The sequence below is a fragment of the Dasypus novemcinctus genome, chromosome 5 (genome assembly GCF_030445035.2).
Source record: "Dasypus novemcinctus isolate mDasNov1 chromosome 5, mDasNov1.1.hap2, whole genome shotgun sequence".
In the NCBI taxonomy this organism is placed as follows: Eukaryota; Metazoa; Chordata; class Mammalia; order Cingulata; family Dasypodidae; genus Dasypus; species Dasypus novemcinctus.
The window spans coordinates 131951726-131968816 of record NC_080677.1 but is presented as its reverse complement, the minus strand read 5'-3'; positions in this window follow the sequence as shown (position 1 = coordinate 131968816).

The window sequence follows — 17091 nt, the reverse complement described above, 5'->3', positions numbered from 1 at the left end:
AGGAAACATCTTGAGGCAAATGAAAACACAACATACTAAAACTTACGGGATGCAGCAAAGGCAATGCTAAGAGGGAAATTTAGAGCTCTAAATACTGACATTAAAAAAGAAGAAAAATCTCAAATCAGAGATCTAACCTCAGAATGGTAGGATCTAGAAAAAGAAGGTCAAACTAAACCCAAAGTGAACAGAAAGAAAGAAATAACAAAGATTAGGTTAGAGAGAAATGAAAAGAGAATAAAAAGCAATAGAGAGACTCAATACATTCAGAAAATTGATCTTAGAAAAGATCAATAAAATTGACAAGCCATTAGCTAGACAGAAAAAGAAAAAAAAATAGAGGACACAATAACTAAAATCAGAAATGAAAGAGGGGGCATTACTACTAACCCCACAGAAATAAAAAGTATTATAAGATGATACTATGAAAAATTGTATGCCAATAAAGTAGATAACCTAGACGAAATGGGCAATTTCCTAGAAACACACAAATTATCTACACTGACTCAAGAAGAAATATGTCTCAAAAGACTGATAACTAGTAAAGAGTTTGAATCAGTAATGAAAAAGCTCCTAACAAAGAAAAGTCCAGGACCAGATGACTTCACAGGGGAATTTTACCAAACATTCCAAGACAAATTAACACCAACCCCACTTGAACTCTTCCATAAAATTGAAGAGGATGGAATGCTCCTTAATTCATTATATGATGCCAACTACAACCCAATACCAAGCCAGATAAATATACCACAAGAAAAGAAAATTACAGGCCAATATTCCTCAAGAATATAGATGCAAAAATCCTTAACAAAATATTAGCAAACCAAATCCAACAGCACATTAGAAGAATTATATACCATAATCAAAGAAGGTACTGTGTTAATAAGGGGGGGGGTATGGAAAAAAAAATACCAAATGTATGCTACAGACCCTAGTTAATGGTAAGGATGTTCTTTCATAATCTCTAACTTATATTCCACAACAATGTAAGGTGTTGGTGGAAGGATGTTTTATGGGAATTCTTCACATTATGTATGACTGTTTTGTAAGTTTACAACCTCTCTAGTAAAAAATATATATATAAAATAAAATAAATGGAGCTTGGTTTTTGGTCAAATGTGTTCTCAGTATCTGTTGAAATAATCATGTTTTTTCTTCTTTTTTTAGTCTGTTATGGTGAATTTAATTCATTGATTTTTAAATTGAAGTATAATCAATATATCATAAAATTCAACCCTTTAAAGTATATGATTCAGTGGTTTGTAGTATATTCACAGCTGGTGCAACCATTATCACTACCTACTTCCAGAACTTTTCATCTCCCCCTAAAGAAACTGCGTACTCATTAGCAGCCCCTCCCCTTCCCCTTTCCTCACTAATCTACCTTCTGTTTCTATGGATTTGCCTGTTCTGGATAACTTTGTAAGTGGAATATAAGTTGTAGCCTTTTGTGACTTTCTTTTCACTTCAGATAATTTTTCAAGCTTCATTCACATTGTGGCAGGTATTAGTACTTCGTTACCATTTATGGCTAAATAATACTGCATTATATGGATTTAGCACATTTTGTTTATCCATTAATCAATTGTTGGACACCTGAGTTGATTTCACTTTTGGGCTCTTATGAATAATACTGTTATAGACAGTCATGTACAAAATTTTGTGGGAATATGTTTTCAGTTCTTTTGGGTATATACCAGCAGTGGAATTGTTGGGTCACATAGAAACTATGTTTAACATTTGAGGAACTGACAAACTGTTTCCCAAAGTGGCTACACCAGTTTACATTCCCACCAGCAATATATGAGGATTCTATATCTCCACATCCTCCCCAACACTTGTTATCTTCCTTTTTTTTTCTCTTCTAATTACAGCCATCCCAGTGGGTGTGAGGTGATATTTTTTATCATTTTGATTTTCATTTCCCTAATGATTAATGATACTGAGCATCTTTTCATGTATTTATTGGCCATTTTTATATCTTCTTTGGAGAAATGTCTCTTCAAATCCCTTGTCCATTTTAAATAGGATTATTTGTCCTTTCATTGTTGAGTTTAAGAGTTCTTTATATATCATGGATACTAAATCTTATTAGATATGCAATTTGTAAATATTTTCTGCCATTCTGTGGGTTGTCTTTTCACTTTCTGAATAGTGTCCTTTGAGACATAAAATACTTTAGTTTTGATGAAGCCCAGATTTTCTTAGTATAGTGTGATGGTTTGAAGTTCTGTGTACCCCAGAAAAACATGTTCTTAAATTTAATCCATTCCTGTGGGTGTGAACTCTTGTAAATAGGACCTTTTATAAGGCTACTTCAGTTAAAGTATGGCCCACCTCAATCAGGATGGGTCTTAATCCTATTACTGTAGTCCTTTATGAGAAAATGAAATTCAGACCAAGAGAGAGAGAAAGCCTCAGGAAGCAAGAAGCTGAAATGGAACCTGGAAGAGAAGGAAGACACCACCATGTGCCTTGCCATGTGACAATCTAACAAGGGTCACCGGCAGCCAGCTCCAGAAAGCCACAGTGGTGGGGAGAAAGCACTGCCTTGATGATGCCTGGGTTTGGACGTTTTCCTTGCCTCAAAGCTGTAAGCTAATGATTTCCCATTATTTAACCCAACCCATTTCCTGATATTTTCTTTGAGCAGCCTAGGAAACTAAAACATGGAGTGATCAAGATCAAGAAGTTTAACATTGATATAAAACTTACAGTCTATATTGCCATTTTTTCAGATGTCCCAGTAATGTCTGTCTGAGCCTTTTCTCCTCCATTATTAGATCCCATCTGGGATCACATATTGCATTTAATTGTCATTGTCTCTTAGGTTGCTCTTTTTTTAAAAAATTGCGGAAACACATATAAAATTGACCTTCATATCTCAACCACTTCCAAGCATACCGTGAAGTGGGATTAATCACCTTCACAATGTTGTGGTACATTCACCACCATCCATTACTAGAACTTTTCCGTCACCCCAAACAGCAACTCTATACCCATTATGAATTAATGTCCTATTCCCCCACTCCTGTCCCTGGCAACCTGTCCTTTACTTTCTGTGAGTTTGAATATTGTCTGATATTTTCTTTGTGGTTACCATTGCATTTAAATTTAACATCCTAAATCTTTAACAATCTGGTTTGCTTTGATACCAACTTAAATTTTTTTTAAGATTTATTTATTCATTCATTTCTCTCCCCTTCCCGCCCTCCCCCCCGCCCCCATCCCGGTTGTTTGTTCTCTGTGTCTATTCGCTGCGTCGTCTTCTTTGTCCACTTCTGTTGTTGTCAGCGGCACGGGAATTTATGTTTCTTTTTTTGTGTCATCTTGTGTCAGCTCTCCGTGTGGGCGGCGCCATTCCTGGGCAGGCTGCGCTTTCTTTCGCGCTGGGTAGCTCTCCTTACAGGGTGCACTCCTTGCGTGTGGGGCTCCCCTATGCAGGGGACACCCCTGTGTGGCATGGCACTCCTTGCGCACATCAGCACTGCACGTGGGCCAGCTCCACACGGGTCAAGGAGGCCCAGGGTTTGAACCGTGGACCTCCCATGTGGTAGACGGACGCCCTAACCACTGGGTCAAGTCCACCGCCTCCAACTTAATTTTAATAGCATACATAAACTATGTTGCTATACACCTCTGACCCCCCACCTTTATGTAGTTCTTGTGACAAACAGTCCAAAATCCTTGATTTATCATTACATTTTTTGTTGTTGTTAAAGATTTATTTATTTACTCATTTTCCCCCTTCCCCTCCTCCTATCCTGCTGTTTTTTGCTGTCTGTATTGTCTTCTCTTCTCATTTTTTCTCCTCTAGGATTCAGTGGGATTTGATCCTGGAGACCCCTGATGTGGAGAGAGGTTCCCTGTCAATTGCACCACCTCAGTTCCTGGTTTCTGCTGTGCTCCACCTTGACTCTCCCCTTGTCTCTCTTTTGATGTGTCATCCTCTTGCTGTGTTACTCACTAGCACAGGCACTGGCTCACCACACGGGCATGCTTTCTCTTCTTCTTTTTCACTAGGAGGCCCAGGGATTATAAGAAACAAAGGCACGGTGGTGCTGTTTCCATGGTTACACTGTTAACATGGGAATGCAGAAAGTGAACAGAACCAAAGCTGTCCGGGGCTGGGAGAAATATGAGAAAACACACTTTGTAGTCTGAGAGAGCACTAAGACCTTGTATTCTGAGATAAGATTTTAGTCCTGCAGCTTGTGAGAATTTTTAGTATGCAGCTACATGCTATCACTTGTGCTTACAGTAGCTTGAATATATATAATGCTACTTGGAAATAATAAAGTTGTCTGATGAGCTTGAGGATTCAATGCTCTCAGAACCCCTGATCCCAATCTCTCTTTGTCTTTCATTCCCAATACCCTCCAGGCTGATATTTGACAAGGGATCAAACCCTGGTCCTCCCATATAATATGCAGAGGCTCTATCACTTGAGCCACATCTGCTTCCCAGTCACATTTGCTTCCCTATCATTATATATTATGTATTTTCTTTTAGACCCTGTAGGAAGTAAAACTGGAGTTACAAAACAAAAATACAACAGTACTGGCATTTATATTTACCCATGTCATTATCTTTAGTGGAGATCTTTATTTCTTCATGTGGCTTCCCTCTATTGTTTAGTGTTCTTTCCTTTCAACTTGCAGCAATCCCTTTACCATCTCTGGTAGTGCTGGTCTAGTGGTGACAAACTCCCCTGGTTTTATCTGGGAATTTCTTACTCCCTCCCATATTTTTGAAAGACAATTTTGTTGGATGTAGAATTCTTGGTTGACAATTTTTTGTTTCCAATCCTTTAAATATATAGATCCTCTACCTTGATTTCTGATGAAAATTTGGCACTTAATCTTATTGAGGTTCCCTTGTATGTGACACATTGCTTCTTTTTGTGGTTTTCAGAATTTTCTCTTTTATCTTTGGCATTTGAAAGTTTGATTATAACATAACATGGTATGGATCTATTTTAGTTATTCTGTTTGTAGTTCATTTAGCATCTTGGATGTGTATATTCATGTCTTTCATTAAATTTGGGAAGTTTTCAGCCATTATTTCTTTGAATATTCTCTCTGCCCCTTTCTCTCTTTCTTCTCCTGCTATGACTTTCACAATGAATATATTGGTACACTTGATGGTATCCCACATGTTCCTCAAAGTCTATTCACTTTTCTTTCTTCTTTCTTCTTTCTGCTCCTCAGAATGAATGATTTCAATTGTCTTATCTACAAGTTCACTGATTCTTTCTTCTACCAGCTCCAAACTGAACCCTTCTATGGAATTTTTAACTTCTGCTACTGTGGTCTTCAACTCCATTTGGTTCCTTTTCATAAAATTTCTTTCTCTTTATTAACATTCTTTTTATATTCATCTGTCATTTTCCTTATTTCTTTTAGTTCTTTGTTCATGGTTTCCTTTGGCTCTTTGAGCATATTTAGAACCATTTTTTTAAAAAAGACTTTGGTATGTCCCAGGCTGGCCCCCCTTATTGTTAGTTTCTAATGCTTTAAACATTTCCTTTACACAGGGCATTGCTTCCTGTTTCTTTGTATATTTTATAACCTTTTATTGGAACCTGGACATTTTGATATTTTAATGTTTTATCTTTGGCATACAGACCGAGGCATCTGTTCCTCAAGTTTGTATCCAGCCAGTGCTATGACAGGAATTTTCTTGAATGCCAGGAGCTAACAAACATGCACACACACACACACACACAAAGAAACAAAAAAGAAAATACTTTTCCAATCTGTACAGCTTGGCATGTGTGAGTACTTTCCTTCCATTAGCCATACAGCGAGATCAGAGAAGAGCTCAAGTAGAATATATAGTTCTTGGGAAATGGATTTGGCTCAACTGATAGAGCACCCACCTACCACATAGAAGGTCCAGGGTTCAAACCCAGGGCCTCCTGGCCCATGTGGTGAGCTGACCCACACACAGTGCTGATGTACGCAAGGAGTGCCCTGCCATGCAGGGGTGTCTGCCGCATAGGGGAGCCCCACACACAGGAGTGTGCCCCTCAAGGAGAGCCACCCTGTGTGAAAAAAAAGCACAGCCTGCCCAGGAGTGGTGCCATACACACGGAGAGCTGATACAGCAAGATGACTCAACAAAAAGAGTCACAGATTCCCAGTGTCACTGACAAGAAGGTAGGCAGACACAGAAGAACACACAGCAAATGGACACAGAAAGCAGAGGAGAGGGGTAAGGGGAGAGAAATAAAAAAAAATATATGTGTATGGTTCTTCCAGTTCTTTCTGTATATGTATGTGTCTTGTCCTGTACATGAGTGCACGTGGCCCTAGGAATCCCCCCATTTACATGGATCTGAACATCTCCTCTTCCTTAGGAAACTGTTTCCTCATGGTCCCAGGTGCTGCAATGTATGCCCCACAGCTAGACACCCTTTGTCCCAGGCAGCTTCAAGTTGACTGTTCTGCTATAGCAGGCTGTAGAAGGGCTCTGTGAGCTGCCTTTTACATGCAGAACAAGTTTGCGGATGATAAGCCCATAACAAGTGTCCCAGTTCAGTCCTTTAGACTGCCACAAGACAGTTTAGCACAAACATACATGCTCCAAGTATGAGCACAAGGGTTACTCTACTCTGTCTTCAACCAGGACCAGGGACTTGCCCTGACAATATGGTCTAGCTCCTCACAGAGCTGGTGAGAGAATAGGGGAGGGGTCAGTAAGGGCACCATGAGATCCTACCATGTTAACTTGCCTTTTTCCTGATTTGGCAGTTGCCCTCTTACTGCAATCCTTTAACCATTTTCTGGAGCTTTGAGAAAGATGTTTTTGCCAGTTCTTGCTGGTCATTCAAAGCTTCAGGGTGGGGCATATGTGGAGCATCTCACTCCAACATCATCATCAGAGTACGACTCATTGACTGATTTTTAAATGTTAAGACAACTTTGAATTCCTGGGAGAGATTCTACTTAGTCATAAGTTTTATCTTTTTATATATTGTTGGACTAATTTTAACCATGTTTTGTTTAGAATTTTTGCATCTATATTCATAATGGATATTGGTCTTTATTTCTCTTTTCTAATACTATCTTTGTGTTAGATATTAGGGTAATGCTAGACTCATAGAATAAATGGAGAAGTATTTCCCCCTCTTCAATTTCCTGGAAGAGTTTGTGGAGAATTGGTATTTATTTCTTAAATATTTGGCAGAATTCTCCAGTGAGGCCATCTGGACCTTTTGTTTTCTTTGTGGAACGCTTTTAACTATACATTCAATTTCTTTAGTAGATTTAGGGCTTTTTCGGTTATCAATTCTTCTTATTGAACTTTGGTAGTTTGTATCTTTGAAGGTATTGGTTCATTTCATGTAAGTTGTTGGATTTATTGGCATAAAGTTGTTCGTAATATTTTCTTATTATCCTATTGTGATAGTTTGAAGCTGGGTGGATCCCAGAAAATCCTGTCCTTAAAGTGAATACATTCTTTTGCATGTAAACCTATGGCAGGTGGGAACTTCTGATTAAATTACTTTAGTTAAGGACCTTTGAATAATAGATTGCAGGACCAAGGATGGGTCTTAATTCTTACTGGAGTCCTTTATAAATGGAGGAATAAATACCACAGACATAGAAAGAAGCCACAGAGACAGAAATCCTGAGAGGCTAAGAGAGAAGTCCTAGAGGCTGGAGGCTGGAATCATGAGAGCACAAAGTCATAGAAAGAGGCCCCCAAGAGGCTGAAAGAGAATGCTTATGGAAAGCTAGAAGTTAAAAGCAACGAGACCCAGAGGAGAGGGGAGAGGCAAAAAGACCCTACCATGTGCCTAATCACCCACAGCTGAGCTCAGGGGGAAAATAAGCCTGGAAGAGAAGGCAGAGTTCAGCAGAGCTGCCAATGTGCCTCGCCACGTGGCAGGAGTCCAGAATCACGAGCAGCCAGCCTTCCGAGAGAGAGCTTCACCTGATGCCTTAATTTGGACACTTCCACTACCTCAGGACAACAAGCTTTTAACCTAGTAAATCTCTATTGTAAAAGCCAACCCATTTCTCGTATATTGTGCTGGTATTCTTTAGCAAACTGAAACATATTGTATCTGCAGAATCTGTAGTGAGGCCAGCTCTTTTATTCCTGATGTTAATTTTTTTTTTTTTTTTACTTTTCTCTTGTTTGTCCTGATTGGACTGGCTAAAGTTACATCAATTTTTTTATCTGAATAAAACAGGTTTTCATTTAATCAATTCATTAGTTTTTATTTTCTAGTTCATTAATTTTCTCTCTATGCCTTATTATTTTCTTACTTCTGCTCTTTTTGGGTGTAATTTGCTCTTTTTTTTTCAGATTTATTTTTATTTATTTATTCCCCCCGCCCCATTATGTTTTTTCATTTGCTGTCTGCTCCCTGTGTCTGCTTGTCTTCTTTTCAGGAGGCACCAGGAACTGATCCCAGAACCTCCAATGTGGGAGAGAGGCACTCAATTGCTCGAGCCACCTTAGCTCCCTGGTTCGCGGTGCCTTCCGTTGTCCCTCCTCTGTGTCTCTTTTGTAGTGTCATCTTGCTGCGCCAACTCACCACACGTGCGGGCCTGCTCGCTTTCACTAAGAAGCCCCGGGAACATAACCTGGGACCCCCCATATGGTAGGCAGGAGCCCAATCACTTGAGCCACATCTGCTGCCCTATAATTTGCTCTTCTTTTTCTAGTTTTCTAATGTGTAAACTAGGTTATTGATAGAATTTTCTTCTTTTCTAATATAGTCATGTAATGTTATGTTTCTCCTACATACTTTGTAGCAGTTTGGTACAGTTATGAAATCCAAAAATAGATATTGGATTATGTTTGTAATTTGGTCTATTACTGGGCATGATTAAGTTGTGATTAGGTGTTTGATTGGGCCACGTCATTAGGTCATTGAGTCCCAGATAAAAAGCACTACAAAGGGCAGAGTTGGAGCTTTTGATGTGAGTGTTGGAGTTTTGATGTTGGAGTTTGATGCTGAACCCTTAAGCTGGAGCTCCGGGAAGTAAGCTCATAGAGGAAAGAGAAGCCAGCCCCAGGAAGAGAGGAACACTGAGCCCAGGAAGAAGCAAGCCCTGGGAAGAAAGGAACCTTTAACCCAGACAGAAACAAGACCCTGGAAGGGAGAAGCCCAGGAAGCCTGAACCCTCACAGACATCAGCAACTATCTTGCTCCAACATGTGAAAATAGACTTTGGTGAGAGAAGTAACTTATGCTCTATGGCCTGGTATCTGTACTCCTACCCCAAATAAATACTCTTTATAAAAACCAACCAATTTCTGGTAGTTTGCATCAATACCTCTTTATTTTATAAACTCCATACTACATCAGTATTATTATTATTATTTTTAAGATTTATTTTTATTTACTTCTCTCCCCTTCCCTCTCCCCCCAGTTGTCTGCTCTCTGTGTCCATTCACTGTGTGTTAGTATTATTTTTGTTTAATCAATCAATCATCAAGTAAAGCTATTTAACAAATAGGGGTAAAACTACAATTCTGTAGTTATCATACCTGGTGCTCTTCATTCTTTTGCATAGTTCCATATTTCAACATGGTATAGTTTTTCTTCTGCCTGGAGGACTTAAGCATTTATTTCGTATTGAAGCTCTGCTGGTGAGGAATTCTTCCAACCTTGATACATCTGAAAATGTCTTTATTTTGCCTTTGTTTTTGAAAAAAATATTTTTACTCAGTATAGAATTCTAGGTTGACAGTTTTTCTTCCTTCAGTACTATAAATATTTGCTCCACTGTCTTCTCACTGCATTGTTTCTGATGAGAAATGTCATTCTTGTCTTTGTTCCTTTATATGTAATATGTTTTTTGTTTTTTTTTTTTTTGGCTTGCTTGTTTTTACAATTTTCTTTTTATTACTGATTTTGAGCAAGTTGAGCCTTGGTATAGTTTTCTTCATGTTTCTTGTGCTTGGGGTTAGTTGAATTTCTTGGATCTGTTGGCTTATATTTTCCATCAAATTTGGAAACTTTTCAGCCATTATTTCTTCAAATATTTTTTCTTCCCCTTCCTTTCTCTCCTACTCTTCAAGGTTTCCAATTACACGAATATTAGGCTGTTTGAGGTTGTCCCACAGTTCACTGATGCCCTTTTCATTTTTTGAAACTCTTTTTTCTATGTGTGCTTCATTTTGGATAGTGTATATTGCTATATCTTCAAGTTCACTAATCTTTTCTTCCGTAATGTCTCATCTGCTAATCCCACCCATTTTATTTTTAAAAATTCATTTTCATCCCTAGAACTTCAATTTGACATTCTTTTATCTTTCATGTTTCTTCATAACTTTTGAACATATGGAATGCAGTTATAATTGTTTTGATGTCCTTGTCTGCTAATTCTAACATTTCATCAGGATTGGTTTCAATTGATTGATTTTTATCCTCATTATGTATGATATTTTCCAGCTTCTTTGTATGCAAGGTCATTTTTGTCTGGATGTTAGCATTGTCAATTTTACCTTTTTGGATGCTGGATACTTTTACATTCCTATAAATGTTCCTTTTTCCCCTCAGTAACATTTTACAATTAATTTTTATTTATAAATACTCCATTTCCACCAAACATACCTATAAATTTCCTTAAGCTTTGTTCTGGGACGTAGTTAATTTACTTGGGAAGAGTTAGCTCTTTTAAGATGTTAGATGGAACTACTAAGTGTTCTGTTTCAGGCTAATTATCCCTCACTACTGAGTCAAAACCCTTCTGATTACTCAATGCCCTAAGAATCATTAGATTTTCAATTTAGCTAGTGACGAACAGGTCCGATGCTCAGTCCTGTGTATCAGGCTATTATCTCTAATCCTTTAAGGTAGTTATTATCCCAATTTGAGTAATTGCTTCACATGTGCCTGCTGATCAATATGCAACTGAATACTGGAAGAGAACCATCTGCAGATCTTCAGGGTTCTCTCTCTTCTCTGCATTCTGTCCTACAAACCCTAGCCACTTTGTTCTCCCTAGACGCTCAACTCAGGAAGAACACCGGGCTCCATCTGAGTTTCCCCTCCCTACCCTGTGGTCAGGAAATTCAAGTGGCAGGCAGGGCATTTATAGGGTTAACCTCTTTTTTCCCTGTCTCATAGGGATTACTATACTTCATTGCTTGATATCCAGTGTCTTGAAAACCATTATTTCATATATTTTGTCTGTTTTATAGCTGTTTCAGACAGGAGAGTAAATCCTCTCCTTAGTATTCCATCTTGGCCAGAAGTGGAAGTCAGAGCTGGTGAATTTTGAAAGCTGTTTAAGACGGCATTCTCTTTGTATAGTTGTTGGTCTCTGATTTTTCTCTAAAGCTGTTGGAAAAGTCTGTTGGAGATAAAGTGAAGTTTGGGGGGGATGGGATGTTTACCAGCTGGCTTTCATTCTACAAAATAGCCATGACCTTATTAACTCAGACCTAGTTAAAGACCCAGGAAAGGCCCAGACAGTTCAGCCCCAGATGCAGGCGGGCTGGGAAGAGCCGTAGAAGGTCCAGGCTCTGGAACTCCATCAGGGCCAGTCTCTGAGGGGCAAACCTTGCTTAGAAGGGCTTTTACCCCTGATTTTGGGACATGAGGCAGCCAGCAGCAAGAGATAGCTGCCAGGAACGACTAGTACAAAGGGGATTTTCTAGGCATGAGAGGCGGATTTGGTTTTCTAAGTCTGCCTCTGCTTTAATCTTGAACCTGATTGGAATGGACAGTGATCTCTTGGATTTAGAGAATGCCTTCCTAGGAATGAAGGGGCATGAGGAGTAGGGGGAGACCTGAGCCCGGTGGGCCAACTCATGGCTTGGCTCAGGACCCTTCATCAAAGACTCGGGATTCTCTTGGAAGTTTCCTGGTGATCCCATTCTTTCCTGAGCCATGGAAACACTGACAGTCTGGGACACATGTCTACACAAAGTTCTGTGCTCTGTATTATTCTCCAAATATTAATACTTTTAATTCTTTCAGATACTTGTTTGCCAAACATTAATAGCAGTAGTAATAATATAGAAGTTTCATAAAGCTTTATTTGTATAGTTTTAAAATTTATAAATTTGTTTTTATTATAAAATATTTCAAACACAGAGTACAAAGAATAATGTACTGAAAACTCATGCATCCACCTCCAAGATTCCAAATAATGGTTACTTTTTTTCCCCTCATAATCTTTTTTTTTTTAAGATTTATTTATTTATTTCTCCCCACCTGCTTGTTGTTTGCACTTGCTGTGTGTTTGTCTTCCTTGTTTCTTTAAAGGCACTGGGAACCGAACCCAGGACCTCCTATGTTGGAGGGAGATGCCTAATCACTTAAGCCACCTCAGTTCCTTGCTTTGTCATGTCTCTTATTATTTTTTTCCTTGTGTTTCTTGTTGTGTCATCTTATTGTATCAGCTCACTGTCTTGCTCGTCGTCTTTAGGAGGCACTGGGAACCTTCGTTCCCTACTTTGTCGATCTCTCATTATGTTTTTCTTCTTGTGTCTCTTGTTACATCATCTTGTTGTGTCAGCTAGCCATACTTGCCCGACACGTCAGCTTGCTGTGTTCTTTAGGAGGCACTGAGAACTGAACCAGGGACCTCCCACGTGGTAGGTGGGAGCCCAACTACTTAAGCCACATCTGCTTCCCCCCACATAATCTTCTGACTTCAGACTTTTTTTTTAGGAGGTACTGGGGATTGAACTCAGGAGCCAATACATGGGAAGCAGGCTCTCAAACACTAGAGCTACATCTGCTCTCCCAGACTTTTAATAATTCAAGTTTTAGGGATAGTGTGATGCTTTTTGTGATAGAGTTTCCAGGTTCTCACCAGGGCCCATCTTTGCCTCTTTTCTACCCATCACAGTAAATGTTCCCTCTTCTTATTTAAGGCTGATCTCTCCTCCTGCTCCTGGGACCCACCATCCTCTTCTTGTTCCCAGGGTCCTTACTCTATCACGTGTCCTCTGTGTCCTGGATCTTCAATGTCTCCTTCTATAAGAGTTCTTTCCTAGCAATATTTAAACATAATCAAGCCTCTTAATCTTAGGAACACATCCTTGTTGTTGTAGTTGTCATCTTGTATTAACAGAAGAACCTTTAACATTGATATAAAGATAGTGGTTGCCACAGAAGGGAGGGGGAGAGATGAATAGGTGGAATGTGGTTTTTCAGGGCAGTGAAATTGCTCTGTACAATACTGTAATGACAGACATGGGATATTATACATTTGTCAACACCTATAAAACTGTACAGCACCAAGTATAAACCAAAAAGTAAACTATAGACTTTGGTTAGCAGCAATTGGTTCATCAATTGTAACAAAAGTATGGTACTAATGTAAGATGTTAATAATAGGGGAAACTTGTGTGTGTCTGGGGGGGTTATAGGGTTATAGGGTAATTTGCTATACTTTTGTTGTAATTTTTCTGTAAATTTAAAACTTTTCAAAAAATTAAGTTTAGTATTAAAAAAAACCCCATCCTTTCTTCAACTCTGTATCTTCCTCTAGCTCCTGCTTACCTTTCTACAAGCAGCTTCTATGCTAACTATGAACTGATATCAACCTATGCTATCAATATCAGTACAATCTTCCTAAAACACACACTTGATCATGTGTGTCCACCCCTAGTTGAGAACCTTCAGCGGTTTTCCATTTCCTTCTGAATAAGCTGATCTCCTGAGCCTGGCACAGCAGGCTCTCCCTGCCCAACCGGTGTTGCGTTAAATAGCTTTATGAGCACTCTGCACCCTCATGTGCCTCCAAACCCCCCAACACATGTTTTGTGCTCCTGCTGGAACAAACCACCTGTTTGGCCCTCAGAAAGGCCAGGCTCTGTCCCACTGGTCAGGAGGTTCCATGGAAGGGCCTTTGCATGTACTTCTCTCCTTGTCTATTCTGTTCCTTTCTCAATCCTCTCCTCCTCAGAGAAAGCTTTCCTGACTCTCACCCACATCTAGCCTCTGTGCTCCCTTGACAACCTGCCTCTAAAGAGTACAGTACATATTGGTAATGCAGTATTTACAAGTCTGTAAATTACTTAAGGACAGGGAGAGTCTATATTCTCTTGAAAAACACCAGGCAGCTAGCATGGCACCTGCAGCACATAGTAACTGCTCAGTAAATGATAACAACAATGATGATCAAAATCATCCTCATCACCACCTGGGCAGGGCTGTACCAGAAGGGAAAGAACAATTCTGACAAAGTTAGGACTAGGAGGGTTCATTGTGGGTGCCCCAAAATTTGCATCCCTCCAATAAGTCACCAGACTTGAGAACATCTGCCTTTCTTGATTCCCCTCAGAGAAGTCGCGGCAGGGTCCTTTTTTTGAGTAGTTGAAATTGCAGCCATTTGTGCAGCATGAGGTCTGAGCACTCCTGGCACAAAAAGGTCTCCTTTGACTGGTGCTGGGACTTCTCCATACTCATTTGTTTACCATTGCCCCTTTCCTGCATCTTTTAAAAACTTAACTACTCTCTCCACCACCCCGCCAGGACCTCCTCTTATGATGACTTAATTTTATAAAATGACTAGATGTAGGAGAGACTTGGGCACCATAAGGATTCCAGGTCTTGGAGTGGCGCTGAAAGACAGTTAAGGGCATGAAGTGGAGGAGGAAGCTAAGTTTTTGCTTATTTCACAGTTTTGCCAGCAGATCTGACCCAGATCCTGGATCTCTATAGCTGTAATGTCAAGTTGGGGAAGGGCAGGAACAGATAAGTCTTTCTTCCCTTGGGCCCTAGTTTCCGGGGAATTAGGCATTGTTTTCCAACTGTCTCATTTCCTTGCATTCCGTTTGGATTTTTTGAAGGGAAGTCTCCAGAGCAGGTCCTATAACCTGCTATCTGTAAGAAAAAAAGGGAAGAGAAGTTGGCTTAGGACATCTTGAAGAATTCACAAGGAGGGGGAGAGAGAGAGGCAGAGAGGGAGAGAGAGGGAGGGGTGGAGGAGGGGAGGACTGGGAATAAGAATAAAAAATATCAGCTTGGAAAGAGGAAATTGGTAGAAGTCAACAGTGAGGGGTAAATTGCTGGCAGCGTTTTTGAATACTCGCTGTGTGCTGGGGGCTAAGAATGAAGGAAGATGGTTTCTGTGGATGGCTGGATGTAAAAACCCGAGAGGGGCAGATCCCATCTTGTACGCTAATATTGTGTGACTCCCTTGAAAGTTACTTAAACTTTTCTCCTAGTGTTTGTCTTGTCTCCCAGACTAGGAAGCAAGCTCCTTGAGGGCGCCACCAGGTTCACCCCACCCTGGTTTTGACCCAAAGAGCCCTCCCTCACTTCATTAAACACCCTCTTCTCCCTCACAGCATGTGACCAATTTCTGAAGGGACACCCCTCACGTTTGCTCCTTCTCTATTCCCAGCGGATCACCAAGCAGCCTCCGGCCTCCTTTTAACTCCCCTCCACGTTGCCAACCGCCGCCCTTCAATGATTCCAAGTCCTTTGCTAATACCCCACGGGCTCCCCACGGCCTGCAAAATAAAAGTCCAAGCCCCTTAAATGGAGGCGCATGCTGATTTACAAGTCTGTGGAATGAAAGAATGGATTTGTCTAGTTAGGCCACGTGGGGAATCAACGGCCCATGGCTCTGTGGAACCCCATTTCCGGGGTTTTCTTTTGCACTCTGGCTGTGGTCAACCAGTGGGAGTGGGTACGGTGGTTGTGATGAAGGCTGAGTCTCCAAACGATTCCGACCCTCATCCCAAATCCAAAAGGAAGTTAGCCTGACTGGAGTTTTGGAGGAGTCCTGGAGGGTTCGGGAAATCCTGCTACCTCTAGGACCTAGAGGGATCAGAGTGGGGGGTCACCCCTCCCCACCCCCCGGCGCCGACCTGGGAGCGGGAACCTCTCTATTAAGAAAGGGCGGGCGCTGCGGGAGGCTCCGGAGCCCGCCGCGTGGAGTCCTGCGGAGACCTCAGTGGGACCATCCCAAGGAGCACAGACCTGAGCGGGAGGCGAAGCGCGGGGGATGGGGGGCGGCAGTCAGAGGAGGCTGGTGCGGCGGCCGGGGGCCCCTCGGCTACCGCACTGAGAGCGGCGGGATTACCGGGCGCGGGGGCCCTCGCGGTGCCATGCGGAGTGGGGCCCGCAGCGGGCGAACCTGACTGCACCGAGAAACTGCGACCCCCGCCCCGCGCGGGCTCGCACCCCACCCCCAGTGGCACTGGAGGCCGGCCCCTCCCCCCCTTACAAGACTTCTTTAAAATTCGGGGTGTGCGCGGGATTTCCCACTGGAAGTGGGCTGGGGGCTGATCGGGTGGCGCTCTCCACCCGCCCATAACCCCTCCCCTCTGCGAGAGCCCCTCCGGTAGGGTCCGTAGGTTTGGGACCCTGGAACGACCAGCTTCTCCGGGGTAGCTGGGAGTAGCCGCCGGCCCGAGTCGAGTTCCCGGGCTTGCGTTTCTCCTCCCACTCGGCTCCTGGGGAACTCGGGCGGAGAGACGGACCTTTCCATCCACCTTCGCCTTCGCCTCCCTCTCCCTGACCTTGGGCTTTGGGGGAAGGTGGCAGCAGGGGTGGGAGAGGGCGCGAGCCTCAAGGTGCCGCCCGGCAGCCAGGAAGGGGTGCACGTGGAGCCTTCCCCACCGTCCTCGGGGCGGGTGGGGGTGGCGGGCGAGGTGGGTGAAGGCGGCTCTGGGCACCCGGGGAAGATCGATCCTAGGGGAAGGGGAGGCCACCGGATCGCGGGGTGGGGGATGGGGGCGCAGGCCGGAGAAGTGGGAGGGGACAGGTTGAGGGGTGGTCTCTGAGGAGGAGCCTGGCTGGACTTTATTGTTCGGCGCTCAACCGGCCAGAGCGGCCTGGAGGGCACACGCGGGGCGGGGACGAAGGGCGCCTGGTCTCTCCCGCGCCTCTCCTACCCCCGGCCCGTGGGCGCCAGCGTGGGCTCCCCGCGGAGAGGCGGGAGCTTCCCCGCGCACTGCTGACGCCGAGGTCCGGCTCCGCTTGGGGCCCGGAGGGAGGGGCCTCGTCAGGTGGGGGTGCGGGTCTTCCGAATGGGCGCGGGGCTAAGGCTGGTCCTTCTGCGGGAAACACGCGGAGGAGGCCGAGCCCCGGGGGGTGGCGGGCGGGCCAATCCCCCTTTGGCCTGAGAGGGAGGGTGCGCTGCGAAGCCGCTGGGG